General features: G+C 42.2%; 1 long non-coding RNA gene across 1 annotated transcript; it reads right to left on the bottom strand.

Annotated features, from left to right (window-relative positions):
- On the bottom strand, window positions 240-3,799 carry LOC110259858. The gene is made up of 3 exons (XR_002342262.1): window positions 3,683-3,799; window positions 1,559-1,636; window positions 240-798 (listed from the first exon to the last, which is right to left on the bottom strand). It is a non-coding gene; the product is annotated as an uncharacterized LOC110259858 (long non-coding RNA).

Here is an 11,593-nt window from a genome sequence, read left to right as displayed (position 1 = left end):
ATGCTTTAAAATGTCATGGTTTGGAGCCCTTCCTGGTGCTTCTCCCTCGTTGGATTGCACCCTAAACACAATCATCTGTAAACTAAAGTTTAGGCACCCTGAGCACAATTGCCCATGGGGTAAAGATTATTGGTACATGAAGTTTTTCAGGCGTGTTCCTAGTTTTGCTGCCAAAACTCAGCCTTTGTTCACCATTGCCGAATAGAAATGCAGAGACAATTTTGGGTGAAGGAGAAAAGGGTAGCTTTATTACTTTCCAGGAAAAGGGGGCCACAGCAGGCTAATGCTTTAAAGACTGCTCACTTTGGGAGAGATTAGGAGGTGGAGATTAGTTTGGGGAGTGGAAAATAGAGCCACAGATAAGGATCAGGGTAGAGGCAAGCTTGCATTGTCTTTCAAAGCTGATGTTTAGTGAACTCAGGACAGATTCTGGTGCTGATTCCAGAAATTCCTTCATCAAGTCGTTCTGCAGAAAGGCTCAAAGATATTGTGTATATTCCTTGAAGAGGAACCAGGACCCCTTGTCGGTTACAGTTTGTTCTGTTCTCTGATCCACAGGACCTATTTGCAAGGATGGTTATTCTGGGCAATAACTCGGAAGGCCATCACAAGCATCACACCAAGATCATGATCAAAGGAGCTTCCAGGAGGAAGATTCTCCCAAAGAAAGAAGAATGTTTTTCCCAATGCTGATTCTTATCAGAAACCCAGTTTTTCTCCTTGTAGACTATAAAACTCCAGACAATTCTACTCCAGGGCACGTTCTTCGAGGCATTAGCCTGCTGGGGCCTCCTTTCCCTGGCAAAGCAATAAAAAGTGTCTTTTTCTCCTTCACCCAAAACTCTTCTTTCTGTGTTTCTGGAACTGACAGCACTTAATGACTTCAATTGAGCCAGAGCCCGGGTTGGGACTTTTTTAAATTTAAATTAATGATTTTGGAGTTCCCGTCGTGGCGCAGTGGTTAACGAATCCGACTAGGAACCATGAGGTTGCGAGTTCGGTCCCTGCCCTTGCTCAGTGGGTTAACGATCCGGCGTTGCCGTGAGCTGTGGTGTAGGTTGCAGACGCGGCTCGGATCCCACGTTGCTGTGGCTCTGGCGTAGGCCGGTGGCTACAGCTCCGATTCAACCCCTAGCCTGGGAACCTCCATATGCCGCGGGAGCGGCCCAAGAAATAGCAACAACAACAACAACAAAAGACAAAAGACAAAAAAAAAAAAATAAATTAATTAATTAATTAATTAATGATTTTAATTATCAAAAAACCCACAAGAGAACTATAATGCACACAGAGTGGAGGAGGTTATTTGCAATCATATATCTAACAAAGAAATTATATCCAGAATATACAAAGAAGGGTTATAAACGAATGAAACAAAGGCAAAAGTGAAATATAAACATGAGTCAAAGGATTTAAATAGGCATTCACAAATAAAGTTATCTAAGTGGTAGCAAAGCATATCTTATTATTTATCATCAGGGAAATGCACATTAAAATATACTAAGCTACTCCTACAAACCCACCTAAATTTCTAAAATTTAAAAAATCTGACAGTTACCTGTTAATGAAGAAATAATGCAACAGGATCTTTCAACAGCATTGATGGTAGTTCAGACTGGTAAAATCACTTTGGAAACTGTAAAGTAATACCAATAAAGCTGAGTATATGCATACACAATGGCTTGGTAAGTTTAGTCCTTGCTAAATATATAAGAGAATGCACACATATTGTACCAAAGGACATGCACACAAAGCAATGACTTCAATCTGGCCAGAACCCAGGTTGGGACTTGAACCCATGTGCTGGAACTGAACCCAGCCTAAACCCAGATTAGGACTTGAACCCATGGTTTTTTATTCTTTCATTTTTATAAAATAAAATTTATTTTTAAAATTATTTTATTTTTATAAAGTAAAATTTATTTTTAAAATTATTTTATTTTTATAAAGTAAAATTTATTTTCAAAATTATTTTATTTTTATAAAGTAAAATTTATTTTTAAAATTATTTTATTTTTATAAAGTAAAATTTATTTCCAAAATTATTTTATTTTTATAAAGTAAAATTTATTTTTAAAATTATTTTATTTTTATTAAGTAAAATTTATTTTTAAAATTATTTTATTTTTATAAAATAAAATTTATTTTTGCCTTTTTTATTTTTAGGGCCATACCCACGGCATATGGAGGTTCCCAGGCTAGGGGTCAAATCAGAGCTACAGCTGCAGGCCTACGCCACAGCCACAGCAATGTGGGATCTGAGCCCTATCTGCAGCTTACAGCACAGCTCAGAGCAACCCCAGATCTTTAACCCACTGAGCAAGGCTAGGGATCAAACTCGCATCCTCACGGATGCTAGTCAGGTTCGTTAACCACTGAGCCAGGATGAGAACTCCTCATCCCCTTTTCTTCTTTTTCTTTCTTTTTTTTTTTTTTTTTTTTTTGGTCTTTTTGCCTTTTCTAGGGCCACTCCCGAGACATATGGAGGCTCCCAGGCCAGGGGTTGAATCAGAGCTGTGGCCACCATCCTACATCAGAGCCACAGCAATGCAGGATCTGAGCTGCATCTGTGAGTCACACCAAAGCTCACGGCAATGCTGGATCCTTAACCCACTGAGCGAGGCCAGGGATCGAACCCGCAACTTCACGGTTCCTAGTCGGATTCGTTAATCACGGCGCCACGGATGGGAACGCCACATCCCCTTTTTTCTGATAAGCATTCCCTTCCTGAAATTTGCATGTGGGAAAGAGGGCCTAGGTAAGAGTTCCCAGAGAGGATCAGGTAGAACATTTATTTACACCTCATAAAAGGGCATAGAAGGAGAAAGGCAAGTTCCTCCTAGGAGGAGACTTGTGACATTAAGGAAAGATTTTTTTCCCCCCACAGAAGCCTCTTAAGATGAAGAGGGGAGATTAGGGAGTGCTCAGGAAGAAGCTGGTGTGCTTTGAAGGTTTGTGGAGCCACAACTCTGGTCCTATAAAGACCTCAAGTTGTAAAGGAAGGACAGGTGTGTTTAATTCCTGAAAGACTTGAGTTGCCACCTAAAAGTTACCAAAGGACAGACATACCCAGCCACCCACAGGGGAAGGTTGCTTGTTCCCTCTGGGTACCTTTGCCGTAATGGAGAAGGCGAAAAAAAAAAAATGCTATTCAGCTCTGAATATCAGCTCTGATCAGGAGTTTAGTCGGGCAGGTGACCTTGCATCTTGATAATCCATTGACAGTAACTTCTGAGGAGCTTCCCTGGGTTGAGGAAATTCACGATGATCCTCCCTTCAGCCTTGACCTCAAGAGGACCCCCTACAACCTAGGTGGTGGTCCCATTTCTAAGGGTAACCTTGTCCTCCTCTCTCGACAGTGGATTACTTGAATGAGTCCTCAAATAAAGGAGGAAGCGGGGAGCAATAATTATGTCAGCCTCAAGAGTTTTTTGTTTTGGCCACCTGTTCTATCCCCAACTTTTCATTAGCCTGGTACAACAAGTCTTCCAAGGAGGCTATTTTGGAATCTTTAAATCTTTGGGGCTTTTGCATACCAATTAAAATAGGCACAACAGGTGAAGCTCAGAGAGCTCCAAAATGTTAACATCTAGAGGTAATTTCAATTCAACGGACCCAAGGAGCTAGCCCTCCCCATATTTTCTCGGGCTCATCTAATTTTAGAAAAAAGAACCTCTCTTACCACTGCTCTTGGCAGTAGACCTTGCAGACAGGGATGCAGGAGACGGACGGAGAGGGTGACAATCCTTTCCTTCCGCCAGCTTTCTCTAACTGCGCATGCGTGGGGACGCCAGGCACGCTCTACCTGGACCATTTCCACGTGGGATGCCCTCGACTTCCCAATTAAGTACGTGGAAGCATCAGTCCCACAGGTGTGCTACATAAACCCAGCTGGGATTCCCGCAGGTGGATGACCTTCACGGAGCTGTTTGGCCCCTGAGGCACAATTCCCATTATGAATTTGGCATCCGACTTCAGATCTGAGATATGACCTTTTTTTTTTTTTTTTTTTTTGTCTTTTTACCTTTTTCTAGGGCCGCTCCCGCGGCATATGGAGTTCCCAGGCTAGGGGTCTAATCGGAGCTGTAGCCACCGGTCTACACCAGAGCCACAGCAACGCGGGATCCAAGCCATGTCTGCGACTTACACCACAGCTCACGGAAACGCCGGATCCTTAACCCACTGAGTGAGACCAGGGACCGAACCCGCAACCTCATGGTTCCTAGTCGGATTCGTTAACCACTGCGCCACGACGGGAACTCCTGAGATATGATCTTAACCACTCCCTGAGGACAGTGTGGTGGGTCAGATGTGTGCTGCTTTTGTTGCCAAAACTCAGACTCTGTCCACATGGAGACAGAGTTTGAGGCAAAGGAGAAAAAAAAATAGATTTATTGCCTTCTCAGGCAAAGGAGGCCAAGCCAGCTAACACCCTCAAAAACGGGCCCCCTTTGGGAGAGACTAGGAAGTGGTTTTATAGTTGGGGAGTGGAAAATAGGGCTACAGTAAGGATCAGGATAGAGGCAAGCTTGTGTTTTTCTTCAAAGTGCTTGCTTAGTGGCCCAGGGACTGGTTCTGGTGGGCCAGGAATGAAGGATGTTTGATAAGGTCTTCCATTTGTTGGGGGCTTTAGTTCTGCAGAAGAACTCAAGCATCTTGTGGAGGTCCCATTTGCCAGTGAAATGAGAGACTGAATTACTCAACTCCAAAGAATAAGGGAAATTTGCTTCTTCTGCCGCAAGATGTCCCTGGGTGACAGAGAACCGAGTGTCTGAGGCTCCATCCTGGGGAAGAGCAGCAACCCTACAGGAATCCTGCCACAAAGAGGAAGTTCACTCTGGGAGTTCCCGTCGTGGAGGTTAATGAGGCCCATTTTCTAAAACTAAGAAATGGGGGGAGAAAGGCTTGTGCCAAGGAGCCCACAGGGCCCTGCTAGATTTCACTTCTGAGTCTAGGTCCCCAACGAGCTAGAGATCCATTCAACTCTTTTTTTTTTTTTTTCTGAGCAGATAACGATTTTTGTCCCCTAATTTAACCCAAATTTAACAAAAAGCTGCTACCTATATTTCCCAGACCTTCTGCCAGAACCCTCTAAGTCCCTGCCTAGGAAATGCATTATTGTCCCTTCAGACTCCCTTTTTTTTTGGGGGGGGGGGAAGGTGGGCTGCACCCAAGGCAAGCACAAGTTCCCAACCAGGGATAGAAACAGTGACACAGCTATAGCTAGAGCCACAGCACTGACAAAGCTGGATCCTTAACTCTTTGAGCCATGAGGGAATCTCCCAGACTCCAAGCATTAAAGCAAAATAGCTCAAATAAAATGTTTAGGATCTAGACAGTAGATTTGCACAGGACATATCTACTCAATAGTTTGTAATAACCTATATGGGAAAAAAAATAATGGCTGTATTTATATGTATGATCAATCTTTGCTGTACGCCTGAAGTTAACACAACATTGGAAATCAATTATACTTCAATAAAATTAAATTTAAAAATATTAAAATCTTTAGGATCAGCATATGAAAACAGCGAGACTCCGAGAGCAGATATCAGAAGAACTCACTGGAAAACCTCAGCAGCCCGAGATGTTGGTGGGGCTCTAAGGGCCTGTGCTGGTACCAAAAACCCACTTGAGAAAGACCCCGGGGAGGGGGGGGTCTGATATCCTGCCGACTCTGCCATGCAAATATTGATGAAAACTTCACTGATGGTCAATCAGAAAAAGAAAATTCTATTTGAGCCAATCTGAGGATCATAACCTGAGGGAGAGCCCTTCAGGAAGCTCTGAGAACTGCTCTGCCCATTTCAGGTCAAAGCACAGTTATACCTGCTTTTGAGACAAAGGGTTATACATCAAATGAGGTGTTGATGGTTGACACAACCCAGATCTGCACAAAGTGAGCAGCCAGTTGTCACGACCCCTTGCAATATGGAGCGGGAATGTTTTCTCCTAAGAAAGGTATCTTGCTGAAGCTAAGAGGAATCGTTCTTGATGCCTGATCGGGTATTCTTGTGTCTTCTAAGCAGGTCTGGTTAATACAGATGCACAACGCATACTAAAGGGGGGGCAGTGGGGTGGAACTTTTTTTGGTCCTGCTTTAAAGATCGGTTGGTTTCATTGTATGTTATGGACATGCCATGACACGTTTATCCATCATCCATTGATCTGCCCTGTTTGCACCCTTTGGCTACTGTGAATAGTGCTGCTTCAAAGATGTGCATTCTTGTATTTCTTTTGGAAAGCAGTTTTCAAGTCTCTTAGTTTTAGTTCCACCTGGAAGTGAAACTATTGGGTCATATGGTAATTCCTGGCTAACCTTTCTAAGGAGCTCTTTCCTTCACATGGCACACCAGATTCCAACCTCATCAGCAATGAACAAGGGTTCTAATTTCCCCACATTCTCAGCAACACATGCTCATATGTATATATAAAATCATCAAAGTGGTTGCAAAGTAGTAAAATTCCCGGAATTTTGACGCTGCGCTACCCCAGAGACACAATGTTTAAAAATTTGTGACAATATGCCTGAGCTAGAGGGTGACAAGCAAACTGCAGTTGGGAACCTGGCCCAGGAGGCCCCTGAGCTCGCTATGGTCTCCAGGCACCCCTGTGCTCTTTGCTGTGTAGACAGCTGGTGAGTAGGGAACCACAGGATGTGACTCATGTGTGGGCCCTGTGTGAGTTATGCAACCCCCCTCAGCCTCAGGCGCCTCATCTAGTGAACTCGTGTTAGATGTTATGTGTTTCCCCCTTGCTGTACAGTGGGAAAATAAAAAAATAAATAAAATAAATAAAAGAAAATAAAATTTAAAAAATTAAAAAAAAGAAAATCATGAAGACAAAAAAAAAAAAAACCAAAAAACAAACAAACAAACAAAAACAAAACAAAAAAAAGATGTTATGTGTTTCCCTCCTCAAGGAGCCCAGACTGGACCAGACTCTGGTCCAGGACCTGAGGGGCTTGAGGCCTGGATCTGCAAGTCGCCCCCTGGTGGTTTCGAGTGAAGGGAACCTGTGACCTTGCCCAGTCAGCTGCCTGACCCTTCACGGGCCCTGTAGTAGTGTTCCCTCATAGGAGCTCCTAAACGCTTCAACCAGCAACTAAAACAGTCAATCATAAATATGACAAGTTATGGAATAGATTTTTTGTTAGCCAGAGGAGGAAGTGTCAGTTCCATTGTAGCTGAAAAATAATTAAAATGCGGAAGTCTGCTGACACAGAACTCTTTTGTCCCCTTCTTTTTACATATTTAAATGGCTTTTTTTTTCAATTCCATTCCCCTCCTGGATGCCCTCCGCTTTCTACATGGGTTCTCCACATCCTATTTTCCTCTGGCTGCCCTCCCCAGGCCACCCCCTTCTAAGTGGACAGCCTTCTCACCTTCTCTGGGTCCCCACACCCGTGCCAGGCTGCCATCCATCCATGTGGACACCCTCCCCTCCCCCCTTGGTCTCTGACTTGGAGCCACTGTGATCCCTTTTCTGCCCTGCCCTGCAGTGTGTGGCTTCACATCTCCTGTGCCCCACCTTCTGGTTTAGGACTGGATTATCCTGGAAGGGAAGGTGAGGCAGGGAAAGAGAAGGGGAAGGATGGAGCATAATAGGAAAAGGAAGAGCCCCCCGTGAAACTGATGCGTGCTGGTAGCCGCTTTACCCAATGGTTGATCAGGTAACTATCTTTTAAAAAATTTTTTTTAATTTTATTGGAATGCAGTTGACTTACCAAGTTGGATTAATTTCAGGCACGTAGCAAAGTACATCAGTTATATACATGCATATAATTTCCATTGTTTTTCAGATTCTTTTCCCGCACAGATTACACAATACTGAGTGGAGTTCCCTGTGCTATACAGTAGGTCGTTATGACCCATCTATTCTATAAATAGCAGGGTGGATATATCAATCCCAACCCATTAGTTTATCCCCCTCCACATTTCCCCTTTGGTAATCATAAGTTTGGTTTCGAAATCTTGGAGTCTGTTTCTGTTTTGTAAGTTCTATTGTATCATTTTTATTAGAGTCCACATATTAGTGATTTCATATCATATTTGTCTTTGCCTGAATTACTTCACCACTCAACCATCTTTAATCCTTGTTCCTTGTGTGGTGAAGATGGAATGCAAAGAGGCCAAAGAAAACCTTTATCCTGGCTTGTGGAAACATGAGCAGAGATGAAATCAAAGTATGAAATCGAAACTAATCCTGTAATAATGTCTCAGTTGAATTCTACCAAAAATATATTCTCCCAAAAAGGTAGACCCAAACTATGGACTTACACCCTAATGCATAAGCAGTGGGCCAAGTCAGAGGGGATTCACTCTTATTATTGAATATATCAAATAGGGATTTTGAAAAAGGCCCCACCTACCAGTGATTGTGATGGTCAGAAGCCTTAGGTACTGGTTCTCCCTGATTCAGTGTATCCATTTCCCCTAAGGTATAGGAATGTATCAGATAATACCTTGTAAAAGATTTATAAGGTGTATCAATGTTTATACATACTTTATAAAAGATAACACTGTATAAAAGAGGTGTTCATTGTCTTGTTCAATAACATGCTTCAGTGTGTTCACAACAAAATCTGTAATATTAATGGCGTTACTGCATAGAAATTCTTTTTCTCATTAAAGTTTGTTGATAAAATCGTTGAGGAATTTTCCATCTTGGTCAGAGCTCAGGAAAAGTAGATGATGCTGATGGGGGTGGGTGGCTAAGGTCCTAGGGGAAGCACATCAGCTGAGTCTACACATCCAGTACTTATCAGTAACCTTCTTATATGGCACAGTGTATGACACACTGAGAAAGCAAATGAATGTATAGAATCCTTAGTCATCCCTCAAGGGCAGTAGGTGAAGCCCATCTTTATTTCTGGGCTTTTTTTTACAAAGTCAATCAAAGTTCTCTGAACGACTGAGATACAGCTGCTTGAACAAAGATCAAGTCCTTTGGGAAATTCAGGCTCCGCTTAAGGTCCCATCGCTGGGCACAACCATTAGAACAATGGGTTCTTTCTGTGGCACAAATCCATGAAGGCTTAATTTCAAGGGCATCTGAAACTGTTGAACAAGCACCACCAATAAGAAAATCAAAGTGGACAAGCTACATAATTGATAACCATTCCTTACTATAAAAAGCTACTTTTAGTATCATGTGTCTTTTTTTTAAAACTATCAATTCAGTGTGTTTAATAGATATAGGGATCATCAAATGATATTGAATTGAAATGTTTTGTGTCTTTTGGGGAATTGGTTTATGTAACTTATGTTACAAAAAATATATGTTGTTTGCAGTGTGTGCTTATCCCCATCGAAAACTAAACAAATTGTCCTCTTTCATTGAGATATAACTGACTTAACAACAGTACATAAGTATCATGTGCACAACATAGTGATTCGACTTACGTATATTGTGAAACGACTCATGCGACAAGTTAACATTCATCATCTCGTGCAGATAGAAAGATAAAATAATAAAAAAAATTTTTTTTTCTTTGAGTGAGAACTCTTAGGATCTACACTCCTATACCATACAGAAAGGCTGACTCTAGTCATCACATTTTACCTTATATCCCTAGTACTTATGAACCTTATAACTGGAAGTATCTTTTGATGAGCTTCTCTCAATTTCCCCTTCTTATCTTTGATACTCTGTACTTATTCTATAAACTGTGTAAGTGGGATCCTTCACATCTGCAGCAATGCTTTCAATCAGGGCTTCTCGCTTTAGCTGCACGAGACCCAATGGGGCTGTTTTGAATGCCACACTCTGGGAGAGGCATTTTAGACTGTCTGACATGACCAGGCATCAGGATTTTTTAAAGCACCGCAGTCATTTCTTCATACAAACAGTGCCTGAAAATGACTGTATGGAGAATTTCCATAAGTTCGGGTGGAGAGGAGCCTCCCTGAACCACCATGACCCAGGAATAACTGTATTGCTGACTGTGCACACCCTTCCCTTCCTTCCAGTGGACTTGAAACTGAATTGAAAATGTTGCTCACCTTCAGCGGACTGACTATAATGCTGTCAATCTAACTGTGTTTACTTTAGACGACCTGTAGAATTGGGTTTTTATACAGGTACAGACTTAACCTTCCAGAGCTGAAGGACAAAGGTCACAGATAAGTATGTTCTCTGCGGAGGAGAACAAATTGTTTCTTTAATGGAACATACCTGTCTATCTATCAATCAAACTATTATCTTCTACCTATTGAAGGAGAAGGAGACAAAGAGAACTTGCCCTCAGTTTAACACTCCCAATAAAACAGTATTTATGCAGAATGTTCACTCTCTGACCTGTGTTTCTCTACAAGGTTTGAAGGAGAGGTTCTGCAGGACTCTGATAAGAGCGAGTTTCATGTTCATGAGGGCAAACCTCATGCCAATGCAGTTGCGGGGTCCAGTGCCAAAGGGCAGGTAAGTGTAAGGGTTTATGGAGTCCTTGTTCTTCTTACTGAACCTGGTTGCATAACCATACATGAAAACTAATTAGTGAAACACAGAAACCTCAAGAGCTCCGAGTGTGAGGTGTTCACTCTTCAACCAGGCGCATGAGGGGTCCGTCTGGGGGCTGGTCATTCATCCTGCGGTGGGTACGTTGCTGTGAGGAAGGGACGCTCCAGATCCTGCCCATCCCCCTCCCCCTGCGGGCGCTTTCAGCCGCACTGAGGGGATGCGATGCCTGCTGTTTAAAAGAAACGTTATCCTTAAACACTAAACTTACCTTGAAGGTGGTAACATGCTCTGAAAGGCAAGGAGAAAATGAGGTTGGTTGAAGAACATGTGGGTTCCTGCCTCCATGGTCACTTATCTTGGTCACGTGCACATGGAGGAAAGAAGCAGGAAGGTTGCCTCCCAGTACTAAAAGATTATTTTCTCTTATCTTCCCCATCCTTCCTGTCCTCTTGGGTCTCTGTCTTTCCTTCTGTTTGTCTTTCTCAATCTCCCACACATGATTGCTTAGGTCAGAAGATTTACACAAGCATACAATTCTTCTCTAATATAATCAGTGATTTCCTTGTTTCTCTGTTCCACATGGCTATAAATTTCTTGATGATTATACCCATGTTTCATTCCAATGTGACTCCTTAATACTTAAATATTTTAAGGAATAAAAGCAGATTTGAGGAAAATGATAATGGCACTGAACGTATGTATAATTTAAAGAGTCCTTAGTTTGCAGGACATTCTGGAATATTTACCAACAATATTCACTTAAGATAATGTGAGAATTAGGAGAAGGGTAGAAACACACTCAGCAACCTGGGGATAACAGCCTGTTCTCACCAAATAAAGAGACAGCAAATATCCAAACTCCCACACCAAAATAAATAGTAACCCTCCACAAAATACAAAGTATTCTTGCATATAAATAGCCCTCCAAGACTACAGTTTGGTTTCCCTAAACTCACAGAAAAAGAAAAATATGAGCAAGATGAAGAAGCTCAGGAACCATTCCCAGTTAAAAGAATAGGAGAATTCACCTGAAGCAGTAAACAATGAAACAGACCGCTGCAGTCTAATTGACACTGAGTTCAAAGGGGAGAGAGTGAAAATATTGAATGAATTAAGGGTGAATATGAAAGAATTA

This window comes from Sus scrofa, chromosome 3, assembly GCF_000003025.6.
Source record: "Sus scrofa isolate TJ Tabasco breed Duroc chromosome 3, Sscrofa11.1, whole genome shotgun sequence".
Classification (NCBI taxonomy): domain Eukaryota; kingdom Metazoa; phylum Chordata; class Mammalia; order Artiodactyla; family Suidae; genus Sus; species Sus scrofa.
Note: the sequence above shows the minus strand (reverse complement) of the source record. Positions and strands in the feature narration are given on the sequence as shown.